At 37.7% G+C, this 17,196-nt stretch overlaps 1 long non-coding RNA gene across 10 annotated transcripts in view; it reads left to right on the top strand.

Moving 5' to 3' along the window:
- The window catches only part of LOC107180860, a 78,238-nt gene that overhangs the window by 54,109 nt on the left and 6,933 nt on the right, over positions 1–17,196 (top strand). For 2 of the 10 annotated variants that reach the window (XR_006218899.1, XR_006218902.1), the window contains 3 exons: positions 284–764; positions 5,049–5,158; positions 11,412–11,900. This is a non-coding gene — a long non-coding RNA (uncharacterized LOC107180860). Of the gene's footprint in view, positions 1–283; positions 765–5,048; positions 5,159–11,411; positions 11,902–17,196 lie in introns of those variants that run through there. The other 8 variants (XR_006218903.1, XR_006218907.1, XR_006218908.1 and 5 more) reach the window with 7 other exon arrangements.

A 17,196-nucleotide genomic window follows, 5' to 3' on the forward strand; every position in this document is an offset into this window, starting at 1 on the left:
GTCACACAACCTCAAATTTGAAAGACTCAAAGAAAGTACAATTTTTAATTATTCATATTACTGTTTTCATAATGGTAGAGTAATTCACATTGAACCAATGCTCCCATAGATAACAATTTTCAGCCTTGGATAAAGTATAATTAAAGTATAATTAATACGTACTTGAAGGCACTGGAGAGTGACCAAAGCTGCTGGAAACTAGAGAGAAGTTGACCCTTAAAAGAAGGAAAGTCACACTGGAATCTGGAATATAATCTGCAATTTTTATGGCTTTTTTCTTGAGGGCACTCCCCAGTCCTGCAGAGTGGAGCAGTTAGAACTCAAGCAAAAGGCTAGTCTCTGAGGCTGTCAGAATGGCTGAAAAGTGAAGACTCTAGAAAGCAGATGACCACATAGGAGGAGTAGTGAATTCTGCATATAGATTCAGCCCAAATCTTTGACTTCTGTTCTGCACATTCATGGGAGAAACGCCAAGCAGCACAGCTAGAAGAAGCAGGCTAACAGGAGATCTAGGCAGAGATTACCATTGCTGGTGACCATACAGGAGACAGAGTTCAGAATTTGAGTCTAATAGAACAACGCTCACCAGTTTCCAGAATACCGCGGAGCATCCATGTTTGGCAAAAGTATCATTCAAAATTTGAAGGCATAACAAAGACATTTTCAGACAAAGGCTGAGAGAATACATCACCAGCAGACTTGAAGGAATATGATATAGTGTGGAAATTTGGATCTTCACAAAAGGATAAAGAGTGCCAGAAAAGGTAAATTTGTAGGTATATATAAAATACTTTTTCCTCATTGTATTTGATTTTTTAATGTTTATTAATGTTTTTTATTTTTTTTTTAATGTTCATTTTTGAGAGAGAGAGTGAGAGAGGCAAAGCATCAGCAGGGGAGGGGCAGAGAGAGAGGGAGACACAGAACGCAAAGCAGGATCCAGGTTCTGCGCTGTCAGCACAGAGCCCGATGCAGGGCTCAAACTCACAAACCGTGAGATCATGACCTGAGCCAAAGTCAGACACTTAGACGATTGGACCACCCAGGCACCCAATTTAAAAGCCACTTGTTATTTAAATAAAAGACAATTAAAATGTAGAGTTCATAATATATGTAGAAGTAAAAAGTGTAACAATGATGCGTAAAGACAGGAAAGAAGTGGATGCATAGCTTTATAAGTTTCTTACATTCTATGTGAAGGGGTAAAATATTATTTGAAAGTAAATTGGGATAGGTAAATAAACTTTAAAAAAAAAGAAATAGAGAGGACACAGATTTATCAATATCAAGAATGAGGCAGGGTTATTAGTACAGATCCTACAGACTTTGATAGGATAATAAGGGGATATTATAAACAACTATCATTTTTAAAATTGGATAATTGAGAGGAAATTCCCTGCAAAACACAACTTACTACAACCAGCCCAATATGAAAGGAAACAGAGTGGTCCTGTATCTATTTAAGAAATTTAATTTGTCATTTAAAATTATTAAAGTAGGGACGCCTGGGTGGCTCAGTCAGTTAAGCATCCAACTTCGGCTTAGGTCATGATCTCACAGTTTGTGGGTCTGAGCCTCCTGTCGGGCTCTGTGCTGACAGCTCAGAGCCTGGAGCCTGCTTAGGATCCTGTGTCTCCCTCTCTCTCTCTGCCTGTCTCCGGCTCACGCTGTCTATCTCTCAAAAATAAATAGACATTTAAAAATTTTTTTAAACAAATTACTTAATATTTGTGTAGAGAAAAATATTAACTTTACAATGAAGTAATGTCTTGACCACTACTTTCACTTAGTGAGTAAAGTTAACATTAACAATATTGGAATAATATTGAATTATGTCCCAATATCTAATATGAATTTAATTATGAGAAACAGTAGACATTCAGATTGAATGACATTTTGTAAAATATCTGGTCTATACTCTCAACATTGAGGAACTAGTCTAGATTAAAAGAGACCAATGAGTCGTCACAACTAAATACAATATGGCATTCTGGGTTGGACTGTGGACAAGGAAAAAGAAATAGCTATGAAGCACATTAATTTGGACAATATGGACTTCAGATTAGGTAATAGTATATCAATATTAAACTTTCTGATTTAGGTCATTGTACTGGTTACATAAGAGAATGTCCTTGTTCTTAGAAAATATACAAAAAGTGTGTAGGGGTAAGGGCACAGTTGCCCTCTAACCTGGTAACAACTTAATTTTAAATGGTTCAGAAAGAATATACATACATATATGTGTATGCCTGTGTATGCACAAACAAACAAATTAAATATAGGTCAGAGAGAGAGAATGATTAAGTGGTGCAAAATTTAAATAATTTGCAAGTCTGCTGGGTATATGGAAGTTCCTTAGACTGTTGTAAATTTTGTAAATTTGTAATTATATCAAAGTTAAAAGTATACAGTTATTCACACTACCAGTATGTGTATCTATAGTGTATCAGTGTGTGCATGCGTGTGTATGTGTATCTGCTAAATTCAGTGGCAGGTTGCTATACTCAATACGATATACTCATCACCATATAAGAATATGGTGATGCATATTCTTAAGGATCACAAACCCTCTATATTGACAGTCCCACCATTCTCTATTCCTCAAATATTGTTGTTTTGGAAATGCTGGGAAGTTAGGGAAAAAAAGCTCCCTTTATTTTCACTCTTAATCCAAGCTAGTATGCCTCATATTCAGGATCTACTTAGGATTAACGCTGCCTGATAATATGAATATTTACAATTGTGACTTCAAACCTGTTCATGAAGCGATTTTATCTCTGCTGAACTGCTTCTAGGGAAGGATTACTTGAAGGAATTAGAATGATCCAAAAAAAGACCATGTGTGTCTAGCATGAAAAATCTGTTCATAAAAATCTACAAGATTGAATAAACCCAAACAAATAGGAAGCTTTAGTAAAGTTTTTTTTTAATCATTATCAATAGTACACAGTGCACTTTGTTTAAAGTTTATTCATTTATTTTGAGAGAGGGAGAGAGAGAGAGAGAGAGAGAGAGAGAGAGAGAGAGAATCCTAGGCAGGCTCTGTGCCATCGGTGCAGAGCCCAATGTGGAGCTCCATCCCAGGAATCACAAGATCATGAACTGAGTAGAGATCAAGAGTTGGACACTTAACTGAGCCACCCAGGCACCTCTACATGCACTCTATTTATAAAGAGTCAAGTAATTCAACAAGTTTTGTTAAGAAAAATAGCAATACCCTCGCCTCCTCCTCCCCATTACCCACTTTTCAGAAGCAACTACTCTCATCTCGTACAGCTAAATATTTTGATGTTTACTGCCATGTCTCTAAATAGAATGCTTAATTGCTATTTCTTGGTTTTTCAGTTTTATAAACTATTTATTGGTTTCTAACTATGGGAGATGGGGACCCAACTCTTTGTTTTCCCTTCACCCACCAGACAGGCATTCATTGTTCCCTTCCCTTCCTTCCATCCTCCCACGGTGATTTTGTCACCTTGAAGACAATACAAATTTGTACTACAGCCACTTCCTGCAGCGGCTTTGGTCTCGGTTTCTCTTAGTGGCTCCTTTTCCCTCCATGGCCCAGCCTGCTAGCTTGTGTCCCTGTATGTGTCTACACACACCAACAGGTGGAGTTTTTCTACTCCCTGTTTTTGTTTTTGCTTTTTCTTCTGTTTTGAAGGCAGAACAGCTTGTCTGGCTGCCAGTTTTATGCAGAGAGCTCATTTACAGCTCTACCCTGTGCATAGTCTCCGTCTGCAGTGACCGTCTCAGGCCCTGTTTCCTCAAGGGCTTTTAGACCCTAGCCTCTTCCGCTTCTATTCAGCTCTGATCCTTGAAGGCCATTGGCTTCAACTCATGATCACAATTCTAATTTGAAACTTCTCTTCATTTATCGGCGTATGAGAATTTCTGGGTGGTATTTGTAGAGAGAAGAGCCAGGAAAATTATCTTTCGCTGATAAATAGTGAGTTTGAAAATTTTTAAAAAACAACCTATCTCATTTCATTGCACTTCTGGTATGTACTTATTATACTCTTTAAGGTTTAACTTCAAATAGCTAATGGCCTACTAATTTGCAAGATTCATCTAAGTCTGTATAGATGTTGTTGTTGTTGTTAAAGTTATTATTTGCTTACTGGTTTCACAGAACCCTAAAACTTCCAGGTTGCAAGCGTCGGTATTCTGGTGAAACATGGCTTAGTGGAAAGGCTAGAGCTGTAGTATCCTGAGTCACCTGCCAGCTTTACTGGCACTGTCACCTGACGTTGGATAATTTACTTCATCTCTCAAGTTATCACTTTCTCTGTTAGCAAAGTAGATACAATAATGCTCATCTAATAAAGCTGCTGAGAGGCTCAAAAGTGGTCATAGCAGCTTATGGTACTTGAGTGTGTACTGAACGCACCATTGTGTGCTCCTGCTGCATTATCTCTTAATGTACGTGAAATTTTTAGTCCCGTGCCTGACACCCAGCAGGTGTTCGATGAATGTAGCTACTAGTCTCATGTAAGTTACCTCATCCTAGCCAGGCTTTGATCCATATCTGACACCTTTCACCCTACTTCACCCATACCATTAGTCATCAAGCCTCTGCCTGAACACAGAGCAGGTCAGAATTCCAGCTTTGGAGTCAGACTCCATGGATTCACGTCTTCTGCTTTCTAGCTGTCTGGCCTGGGGCAAATAAATTGAGTTCCTTATCTGTGAAACAAGGATAATAGTAGTTTCTTCTAGAGTTATTTTGAATATAAAATAAATTAATTCATGTAAGTACCTGGTACATTATAAACCCTCAGTAAGTTATTGCCATTATTTTTGTTATTACTAGAAATTTAGCTCCTTGAATAACTTATTTTATTTCCAGAGTGTTCTAACGTTAAAAACTCAGTTTGAACTGAAATCTGCCTCTCTGCCATGACTATCAATTGGTCCTATTTTTGCCATCTGGAGTAGCACAGAGAAAATCTGATTCTCCTTTCCCAAGATGGGACAATAAGCATTTCCGCATCACCCCCCCCCCAACCCAGAATAAATACCTAACTCTCTCCAAATATTTTTCATAGACATGGATTTGGATCCTATCACCATTCTAATGACATCCTAAGAGCATGACTCAGTTTGAGAATCCTACAGTGGGAACACCACCTTCCGGGCATTGTCTGAAGAGTTTGGGGTACTACCACACTTTCTTCTTATGAATACTGCCTGTTTGGTTAAGCTATTATAAATTTAGGCTTTCCATTATATATAGTCAAACTCATTCATAATTGGCACAATGTTCATATGTGTTAAATTTTAGCTCTCTTATTTTGCCTCATTATTTTAGCCTTCTGAATCTGTTTGGATCCCTAGACTGCCAGCCAGTATATTAGCATTTGGTCTAATTGTGTGTCGTTTTCTTTCTTTTTTTTTTTTTTTAATTTTTTTAAATTTATTTTTGAAAGAGACAGAGAGAGAGCGCATGAGCAGGGGAGGGGCAGAGAGAGAGGGGGCAGAGAATCCCAAGCAGGCCCTGCGCTGTCAGCACAGAGCCAGATGCAGGACTCATAAGTTGTGAGATCATGACCTGAGCTGAAACCAAGAGTTGGACCCTTAACCAACTGAGCCACTCAGGAGCTCCTAATTGCATGTAATTTCCAAGTTTGATGCATGGACTGTCCAAGTCATTCACTCAAAATGAGAATATCTTGAGGGCCCCTGGCTGGCTCAGTCCGTAGAGCACACAACTCTTGATTTCAGGGTCATGAGTTCAAGCCCCACATTGGGCATGGAGCCTACTTAAAAAACAAACAAAAAAACCAGACAGAGAATATCTTGCATATTTATCGCCAAGATATATCAGTTCAGTTAACACTCTTAGGTAGTGTTACTATCAATTGCTTACTATTTCCTGCCTGTATAAATTTTATTCAAAATTACCCCTCAAGTGGGGGTTTTGAGGAGCTTCAAATAGTCTCATCTGAAATAAACCTATTAAAACAAAAGTAAATGTATGCCTTATTAATTGAAAATTAAGCACATTATTAATTTACATTATTAATATTTTTTTAGAGCGGCTATTCTGGTGACCAGAAAGTTAATGAACATTGAAAAGAGAAAAAAAATTATAATCTATTCTAGAGGGTAGGCTAAAGGTTAGTAACAATACACTGATGGCCACAAATTTCATTTGAACTCTTAGTTTAAAACTCTTTTCCATTTTTCACTCAAACTATGAAAAGGGAAAGCATACTCACCCTGGCTTTTTTTTTTCTTTATACATAATATTAAGGAATTAATCAACCAATAAATAAGATTAAGGCAGGAAGAAGGAATGAGACAGAGATACTGTGGATCTAATTATATGCAATTCAGTGGATGACTTCTGAATAATTGAGCATTGCCTTGCATAACTTTACCCAGAGCGAGTTCCCAGCAGTTGGAGTTCATTACTTTGGAGCTTTACAAGCTAAAGATAGAATGTGTACAGGCTTAAGGGTCTGACTCCTGACCCCATGTAAGAATGCACAGAAACCACATTGGGAAATCAAGAAAAACTCAAGGGGAGGATCACCGAGAGAGCTCTGATTTGTCCAGTGGTGCCTCCCTGAAATTGATCGTCTACATTTCTGTTAGAGCACTCTGAAATGCAAATGTGACCATGTCTCTTTATTCTTTAAAATAATTGTGCCCCACCAGCCCCCTTTCCCACTGATTAAGCATGGTATACAAGGCCTTTCATGATCTGGCTATATTTACTGGAAATGGTCAGTATAAACCTGAAGTAAATTATGATAAAGATACATGTCATAAATCTTAGAGGAACCATGACAACTCAAAAAATAGCTTAGAAATGAACAAAGGAATTAAAATGGTATGCCAAGGAATATTTGTTTAATGCAAATAAGCCAATAAAGTTGGAACATAGGAACAAAAATGACATGAGACCTGAAGAAAACAAATAGAAAAATGGCAGGCATGAATCTAACCACAAAACTAATTATATTAAATGTAAATGGATTAATCAGTCCAATTAAAAGGCAGAGATATAAGTAAATAGGCTCCAACTACATGCTGTCTATAAGAGACACACTTTCATAGACAAAGATAAATACAAACAGGTTGAAAGTAGAATGATGCAAAAAGTAACCATAAGAGAGATGGAGTGGCTAAAATATCAGACAAAATAGGTTTTAAGACCAAACAAATTGTTCCCATAGGAGAAAAGGGACATTATAATGATAACACAAACAGTCCATTGGGAAGATAAACAATTAAAAACATATATACATTGGGGCCCCTGGGTGGCTCAGTTGGTTAAGTATCTGATTCTTGATTTTGGCTCAGGTCATGATCTCTTGGTTGTGAGGTCAGACTCTGCTCTAAACATGAAACCTGCTTAAGCTTCCCTCTCCTTCTTTCCCTCTGCCCCTTCCCTGCTTGTATGCATGCATGCATGCAGTCTCTCTCTCTCAAAAACAAAAACCAAAACCATGTATATATATATACATCTAATGGACCTTTTAATATATGAAGCAAAAACAGAAAATTGAAAGGAGAAATAGAATTCAACAATAATAACTGGAAGCTTTAATATCCTACTCTCAAAAACTAAAATAATAACTAGACAGAAAATCAGCAAAAGTATAGTCTTTAACACTGTTAACTCACAGTCGCTGCTGTCAGGATGGAGCCCACTTTGGATCCTCTGTCCCTCTCACTCTCTCACCCTCCCTTAGTAGCACTCTCTTTCTCTCTCTCAAAAATAAAAATAAACATAAAAAAAAAAAAAAGGCAAGGATATCTGTTCTCACCACTTCTATTCAAGATGTAACCAGAGATTCTAGCCACCACAATCAGGCAACAAAAAAATGAATGTCAGTCAGATTGGAAGTGAAGAAATAAACTGTCTTTATTTGTAAATGATGTAACAACCTTCTATATAGAAAACTTTAACAAATCCAAAAAAAAATATTAGAACTAATAATGGATCTATTTGAGGTTATAGGATATAAGATCAGTATACCAAAATCAAGTGTATTTCTACCTATTAACAATGAACGATCTAAAAATGAATGATGCCTTTTACTATGATTTCAAAAAGAATAAAAATACTTAGGAAAAACTAAGAAAAGAAATGCAAGTGTTATACACTGAAAACTACAAACTGGCAGAGAGAAATTAAATAAGATCTAAATAAATGGAGAAGCATTCCATATTGACCCTTGCAAGTCATTAAAAAGATACCAAACAACTCAATTAAAAAATGAATGGTGGGGCGTCTGGGTGGCTCAGTCGGTTAAGCATCTGACTTGATTTCGGCTCAGGTCATGATTTCCCGGTTCATGAATTCAAGCCCCATTGTGGGCTCTCTGCTCTCTGTGCAGATCCCATTTCTGATCCTCTGTCTCCCTCTCTCTCTGCCCCTCCCCTGTTTCCACGTGCTCTCTCTCTCTCTCAAAAATAAATAAACATTTTTAAAAAATGAATAGGGGGCACGTGGGTGGCTCAGTCGGTTAAGCGTCTGACCTGATTTCGGCTCAGGTCATGATCTCACAGTTCGTGGGTTCAAGCATCTGGTCGTGCTCTGCACTTAACAGCATAGAGCCTACTTGGGATTCTTTCTCCTTTCCTCTCTGCCCCGCCTCCACTTGCACTTGTTCCCTCTCTAAATAAATAAATAAATAAATAAATAAATAAGAGGTGATGGGTGGTTCAATCGGTTGAGCATCCATCTTTGGCTCAGGTCACGATCTCATGGCTCCTGAGTTCGAGCCCCACATCAGGCTCTGTGCTGTCAGTGCAGAGCCTGCTTCAGATCTTCTGCCCCCTGTCTCTCTGCCCCTCCCCCACTCGCACTCTCTGAAAAATAAACATAAGTAAATAAACATTTTTAAAAAACGTATAGAACAGATATTTCATTAAAGGAGATCTATAAATGGCTAGTAACTCATGAAAAGGTGTTTAACATCATGAATCATTAGGGAAGTGCAAATGGAAACCACAATAAAATATTACTACACGTTAACTAGAAGGTCTATGAAAAAGACAACCCATACCAAGTGTTAGTGAGGATGTGGAAAAAGGGGAATCCATACGTTGCTGGTGGAATGTAAAATGGTGCAGCCACTTCAGAAGACAATTTGTCCATTACTTAAAAAGTTAAACAGATGTACCATATGATTCAACAATCCCACTACTAGATATCACCCAGGAGAACAGAAGGCATCTGTCCACACAAAGACTGGCATGTGAATGTTCAGAGCAGTATTATTCAGAATAGCCAAAAAGTGGAAACAACCCAAACATTGATCAGGTGGTGAATGGGTAAATACAATTCCATGCAATGGAATACTATTCAGCATTTAAAAGGAACTAGCTATTAATACATACTACAGCATGGACCAACCTCAAAACCTCATGCTATGGTGGAAGAAACCAAACGCAGAGACTATACATTGTATGATTCCATTTATATGAAATGTTTAGAAAAGGCAAGTTTACAAAGACAAAAAGTAGATCCATGGTTGGTTAGGGCTGAGGATGGCAGTGGGGATTAACTATAAATGGACCCAAGGGAAGTTTTTAGGATGATACAAATGTCTAAAACTGAATTGTGATTGTTGCACAGTTCGGTATAGTTACTAAAAATCATTGAGTTGTACTGTTAAAATGGGTGAATTTTATGTTCTGTAAATTATACATCAATAAAGTGTTTAAAAATAAAGAAATGCTGGGGCGCCTGGGTGGCTCATTCAGCTAAGCGTCCGACTTCAGCTCAGGTCACGATCTCGCAGTTCGTGGGTACGAGCCCCGTGTCGGGCTCTGTGCTGACAGCTCAGAGCCTGGAGCCTGTTTCAGATTCTGTGTCTCCCTCTCTCTCTGACCCACCCCGTTCATGCTCTATCTCTCTCTGTCTCAAAAATAAATAAACGTTAAAAAAAAAAATTTAAAAAAAAATGCAGTAGTTTGTCACTTTTTAACATATTAATAGAAACAATTCCAACAATAAGGAGGATACTGAGATTTTTGTTCCATGCCAGTCACTGTTGTAAGCACTGTACTCAATGCTCACAGCAACCTATTATTTCATAGATAGAAATAGATATTATAATGCCATTTGCAAATGAGGACACTGATGCCCAGAGAAGTTAAGTAACTTGCTCAAGGTTGTGCAGCAAATAAATAGGTGAGCCAGGGTTCAAATCTAAGCAATTGGTTCTAGTAACCATGCTGTCACCTTTCTGCTAATATAAATCAAATTTTATGGTATTTTTAAGGGTCTAATGAGGCAGCATCATTGCAAACTTCTCCTCCTGAAGTTGAAAAATATACAATATACCACGTTTGATGGTACAAAGCAAGGGAGGAAGTGTGTTATTTTTCCATTTTAGGAAAATAGTAAAAGTGCTAGCTTCCATTTTCGTTTTCTTCCCGTTTTATGGCGGGACGCAATGTATATCCTGAAAAGATAATGGGCTTTAGAATTGAAATAACTGAGATTTGCTCTCTGACTCTGCTACTTAAGTCATGTAACTTTATAGAGCCTCATTTTTCTTGTCTATAAAATAGACTTAATAATGCCTACATACCCGCATTGTGTGTGTATTTAACATGATGTGATTAAATGTATATAAAATCTTAGCATGATGCCTTGCTTCTGTAGACACTGAACAAGCGGGAGCTCTCTTTAGTCATTAGACTCAAGTGTCCTTTTATACATTAGAGTCGACCATGTCTTCTTAGCTGGACTATACCTGAAAGAGAAGGAAGAACAATTCAGAGCTCATAGATGGCTTTTTTTAGTTGGTTAATTATATTTGATTTTGCTTAGCATATTAAAATAAAGCATGAAAGCCCTCCTCTTCCACATGCAGACAGCTTACTTAGAAATTTTACTTTAATATCTGCTCCCATGCTGGACTCTAACCAGACTCCAGCCCTGGCATCTAAGAGATATTATTTCACTATTATCTCCTAAGTACCTTTAAGAGTACTTAAAGATCAGAGCCTCCCCGAAAGTGTGGTTATTGTCAGGACACCTCATCAGAGTCCTGATGGAAGGGAGAAAGGTGGCTAGGGACAAATCTTGTTTCCATGCCAGTATGAATTCTGTGGGGCCCGAGGCCCTGGTCACACAAATCACTGAGGGCTATTTTAGTATAAGTGTGAGAAACTTCCTCTATCAGTGGCCACTGACCTGTATTTATACATATTAAGAAAACATGTATTAAGGGACAAATTTTTAAAAGCATATTTTTTCTTAATGACAGATATAATAAATGTTTATTTATCTACTTGGTAAATTACTGAGCATTTTGTCCACTGGATGTCGCTACTGCATTTGAAAAATAAACTACATCCTGTGCTTTTATAAACTGAAATGTAATATGAAAGTTAATTTTTTTAGCCTTGAAACGACATGTTCCTTTCTTTTTCCCTGACAGAAGAGGAAGACACCACCAGATGACCCAGACTGATCTTATCTCGAGATAATTTCCTTCGAAGAGAAATCAGGAAGGAATTTGTTATGCAGAATTTAGGATTTGGCCAGAAGATCTGGAAGCATCTAAAGCCTGCTGAGGAATGACAATTTTCAAATGCCCGGTACACAAAATAACTTTAAAATTTTCTGTTAGCTTGTTCCTTTTGGGGGAAGAGTTTCTTTTGATTTGTCCTTTGACTCTTCACGACCTGTGACCTGTTTCCAACCCAGGACCCGGTTCTTCTGAGGATGGAAGGGAGTTGGAACTCCGCTCAAATATTCTTTCCCTTTCTCACATCCCAACCCCTTCTGTGATCCAAGCCCTCAAAACATAAATGATGGTCATCTTTCAATTTTAAAATTATAACACTAAACGTTTCTTTATTCAAGGAATTGAAAGATAAGTCAGAATTTTTCTTTGTTTTCCTGTGTTTATTAATGAAATGGATCCTACCAGCATATTGTTTTTGAGCCCTTGAATATTTCCCTATCCCTGAAGTCAAATTGAAATAGAACAGATGGAAACACAGTAGGATATGTCACACATGCTACACAGGGAAGAATCAAAAGGCTATCAATGCTTTCCAAAACAAGCAAGAGAAAGAGAGAGGAGGGAGGGGGGTGCTGAGTGGGGAGGGGGACAGAATTGTGATCATTCTTGGTATGTGCTAAGTACCACGTGGCTCATAAAACTGTTTTGAGAAGAAAGTTAAGCCCTGAAAAAGGAACCACTCTCTCTATAAATGATATTTTAATAATCTTTTAGTTTAAGAACTCCTTTACTTCCTATTCTAAGATTTCAGTGTAAATGAAGACAAATGGGAAGACAACTTTTTTTTTTTAAGTTTTTATTTAAATTCCAGTTAGTTAACCTACAGTGTAATATTAGTTTCAGGTATACAATATAGTGATTCAACAATTCTATACGTCACCCAGTGCTTATCATGACAAGTGCACTCTTTAATCCCCATCACCGATTTAACCCATCTCCCACACTGCTCCTCCCTCCCTCCTTCCCCATAACCATCAGTTTGTTCTCCACAATTAAGTGTCGGTTTCTTGCTTTGACTCTCTCTTATTTTTTTCCTTTTGCTTCTTTGTTTTGTTTCTTAAATTCCACATGAGTGAAATCATACAGTATTTGTCTTTCTCTGACTGACTTATTTCACATAGCATTATACTGTGTAGCTCCATTCATGTCATTGCAAATGGCAAGATTTCACTCTTTTTTATGGCTGAATAATAGTCCATTATATATATATACACACCACTTCTTGTTTATCCACTCATCAACCAATGGACACTTGGCTGCTTCCATATCTCGGCTGTTGTAAACAAATACTGCTGTAAACATCGGGGTGCATGTTTTCCTTTCAATTAGTGGCCTTGTATCCTTTGGGTAAATACCCAGTAGTGAAATTGTTGGGTCATAAGGTAGTTCTCTTTTTAACTTTTTGAGGAGCCTCCATACTGTTTCCCAGAGTGGCTCCACCAGTTTGCGTTCCCACCAACAGTGCAGGAGAGTCCCCTTTCTCCACATCCTCACCAACACCTGTTGCTTCTTATGTGGTTAATTTTAGCCATTCTGACAGGTATGGGGAAAGCAATTTTAGGACTTCAATCAAGATTATTTTCCAGTTGCAGAAGATTGAGGAGTTAGAGTTTAGAAAGACATTCTCTGTGACTGGTTTTTCATTTGCAAATTTCTTCCTACCCTGAGAACGATTCAAAATAATGAATTAAGATAACATTTTTTGAAATAGGTTTTTGTTTTAAAAAGTTCTATAGTTTTTACATCATTTTAATAAAATTACATAATTTAAAGTTAATATTCTTATATGAATAACCAACTGAGCCACCCAGGCACCCCACTTTATTCTTTTTGATGCAGTTGTAAATTGGGTTGTTTTCTTAATTCCTCTGATAAATCTCTTTGGCTTTTTTTTTTTTTTTTTTTTTTTGAGAGAGAGAGCACAAGTTGGGGAGGGGCAGAGAGAGGGAGAAACAGAATCCCAAGCAAGTTTCATGCCATCAGTGCTGACCCCAATGGGGGGCTCAAACTCATAAACAGAGAGATCATGACCTGAGCCTGAGCTTAACCAACTGTGCCACCCAGGTGCCCTTCCCCCTCCTGCCCTCTTTGGCTTTTTAATCTGGCTTCTACAATTAAAACTTGGCACATAACCAAAATACAATTAAATGAAAAGTCAACAATAAAATATAGCATGCCCCCAATCACCCTGTATAAATATGGACATCTTAAAATGCACTTGTTTGGAAGCATTTCCGGAATGGTGGAATAAGAATGTATGAAAATCTGCTCATCCACAACAGCAAGAGAACCCTGGAAATTAACCAAAGGTTTACAATGTTCTAGAATCATTTATTAAAACAAAACAAAACAACAACAAAAAAACCCAGTTGAATATCAGTAAGAGCAGCAAGTTTTGTGGCTTTTAACTTGCCTTCTTCCCATCTCCTTTTCTCCATTTGCTGCATAGACTTAAAAACCAGCAGACTTGGGGAGCCTGAGTGGCTTAGTTGGTTGAGCATCTGACTCTTGATTTAGGGTCAGGTCATGATCCAAGATGTGGGATCGAGCCCCACATTGGGCTCTTTGCTGACAGCATGAAGCCTGCTTAAGGTTCTCTCTCTCTCTCTCTCTCTCTCTCTCTCTCGGTCTCTCTATCTCTCTCTCTGCCCCGCTCCCCTGCTGACACTTACTCTGTTTCTAAAATTAAAAAACAAAACAAAACAACAACAAAAAAAAACCCAGCAGGCACACAATTATGATAGTTGTAAAAACCAGAAGCCTAGGAGTCACTGGTGGGAAAGGGCAGAATGGATCTGAAACTGCCCACTTGTTCCATCCCTAGAGAATTGTCACTGTTTGACCTATTTTAAGCTCCTTGTAAAGCTCCATTCCCAAGGGTAAACTTTATTTGACCTGACTCAGAGCTCACTTTGTTTGAAGAGCCTTATCCTTAGGACATTTGTCAAAAAGAAGTAGTGGCAATTGTTTACATTGCAGATGCATGAGGCAGTGATACCAATTGGAGCTAATAAGAACCTAACCAAAAAAAAAAAAAAAAAAAAAAGGAAAAAATCTGGAATGAGATGTCCATGTGGTTCTTTGCAAAGCTCCGAAATATTCCTGGGAACCCAGAAAGACATGTGCATGTGCAGTGCTCTTCTTATGCTCAGCAAAGACCTAAGAAGACCCTAATTCCTCGCCTCAGACTGACCTTGGGGCTCTGCTCAAGCAGGAAGTAAAGGCTAAAGCACAATTGTAAACTGCTTACTGGAGTATTAAATACATGCTCCAGGGGCACCTGGGTGGCTCAGTGGGTTAAGGGACTGACTTCAACTCAGGTCATGACCTCGTGGTCCATGAGTTCGAGCTCCATATCGGGCTCTGTGCTGACAGCTCAGGGCCTGGAGCCTGCTTCAGATTCTCTCTCTCTCTCTCTCTCTCTCTCTCTCTCTCTCTCTCTGCCCTCCCCCACTCATGATCTGTCTCTCTCTCAAAAATGAGTAAACATTAAAAAAAAATTTTTTTAAAACATGCTCCAACACATACACAGAGCAGTGCTTAGACTGAAATTTATCATTGTAAACACCTGTATTAAAAAAGAGAAAAAATGTTAAATCAATAAACTGACTTTCCACTATAGGAAACTGAAACAGGAGAGCAAATGAAACTTAAAGCAAACAGAAGAAAGGGGAAAAAAAAATTAGAGTGGAAAAAAATAAAAAATTAAAAAATTAATAAAACCAATTAAACCAAAGCTGGTTTCTTAAAAAGAAAATGAACAAAATTGACAAAATTTTAGGTGGCTTGACCAAGCAAAAAAGAAGTCTCAAATTACTAAGATCAGGAATGAAAGAGGGGACATCAGTACTGACCATACAGATAAAAGGATTATAATAGAAGCTCTGAGGAATAGTATATAAACAAACTAGATAACTTACATGAAATACACAAATTTCTAGAAGGACAAAACTAATAAAAGTGGAAAAAGAAAATGTAAACATGTTTATATATACCTGGACACCTAGCTGGCTCAACTCTTGATCTCGAAGCTGTGGGTTTGAGCCCATGTTGGGAGTAGAGGTTACTTAAAAATACCATCAGAGAGATCCTATTAGTAATAAAAAAAACTTCCCATAGGGGCCTCTGGGTGGCCCGGTCGGTTAAGTATTTGACTCTTGGTTTTGGCTCAGTTCATCATATCACAGCTCGTTGGGCTCTGTGCTAATGGCAGCCTTTTTGGGATTCTCTCTCTCTCTGCCCCTCGCTCCCTCTCCCCCACTTGCACTCTCTCTCTCTCAAAAACAAACAAACATAAAAAAAAAAAAAACTTCCCACAAATAAAAGTCCAGGCCTGGATGTCTTCAATGCTGAATTCTACCAAACCATTAAAGAAAAATTAGTATCTATCTTTCACAAAGTCTTCCAAAAAATATAAGAGGAGAGAGCACTTCCTAACTCATATTATGAAGCTAATATTGCTCTAACATCAAGATCAGACAAAGATACCACAAGGAAAGAAAACTATAGGCCAACATTTTTTACTAATATAGATGCAAAAATTCTCAAGAAAATACTCACCAGTCAAACTCAGCAATATGGTAAAAGACTATATGCTATAACCAAATGAGATTTTTCCCCGGAAGGCATGTTTTGTCTAGCATACAAAAATCACCAATGTAATGAAACATTAACACAATAAAGGATAAAAAGGGGCGCCCGGGTGGCTCAGTCAGTTAAGTGTCCGACTTCAGCTCAGGTCTTGATCTCACACTCCATGAGTTCTAGCCCCACGTCAGGCTCTGTGCTGATGGCTCAGAGCCTGGAGCGTGTTTCAGATTCCGTGCCTCCCTCTCTCTCTGACCCTCCTCCGTTCATGCTTTGTCTCTCTCTGTCTCAAAAATAAATAAAAACATTAAACTTAAAAAAAAGATAAAAATGTGATCATCTCAATAGATACAAAAGATAATTTGATAAAATCCAGCATACCATATGACTTCACTCATATGTAGAATTTAGGATACAAAACAGATGAACATAAGGGAAGGGAAGAAAAAATAATATAAAAACAAGGAGGAGGATAAAACATAAGAGACTCCTAAATACAGAGAACAAACTGAGGGTTACTGGATAGGTTGTGTGTGAGGGGGGATGGGCTAAATGGATAAGGGGCATTAAGGAAGACACTTGTTGGGATGAGCACTTGGTGTTATACATAGATGATGAATCACTGGAATCTACTCCTTAAATCATCATTGCACTATATGCTAACTAACTTGGATGTAAATTAAAAAAAATAATAAATAAAAAAATTTTTAAATTTCATTTTTAAGTATTCTCTACACCCAACATGCAGCTCAAAGTTATAACCCTGAGATCAAGAGTTCCATGCTGTACTGACTGAGCCAGCCAACCAACCCCCAAAATTCAACATTCCTGATAAAAGCTCTCAGAAGATTAAGGAAAGAAGGAAACTTTCTCAACCTGATATATGACATTGATGAAGAAAACTATAGCTAACAATGCACTTACTGGTAAAAAAACTAAATACTTTCCCTCTAATTTCAGGCACAAAACATGGATATCTATTCTCATTACATCTATCCAACATTGCCCTCAAGTTTCTATCCAGTGCAATAAGACCATTAAATAAATAAATAAATAAATAAATAAATAAAGTCATCAAGATTGGACAGGAAGAAATTAAAATTTCTTT

This window comes from Panthera tigris, chromosome B3 (assembly GCF_018350195.1).
Source record: "Panthera tigris isolate Pti1 chromosome B3, P.tigris_Pti1_mat1.1, whole genome shotgun sequence".
Lineage (NCBI taxonomy): Eukaryota > Metazoa > Chordata > Mammalia > Carnivora > Felidae > Panthera > Panthera tigris.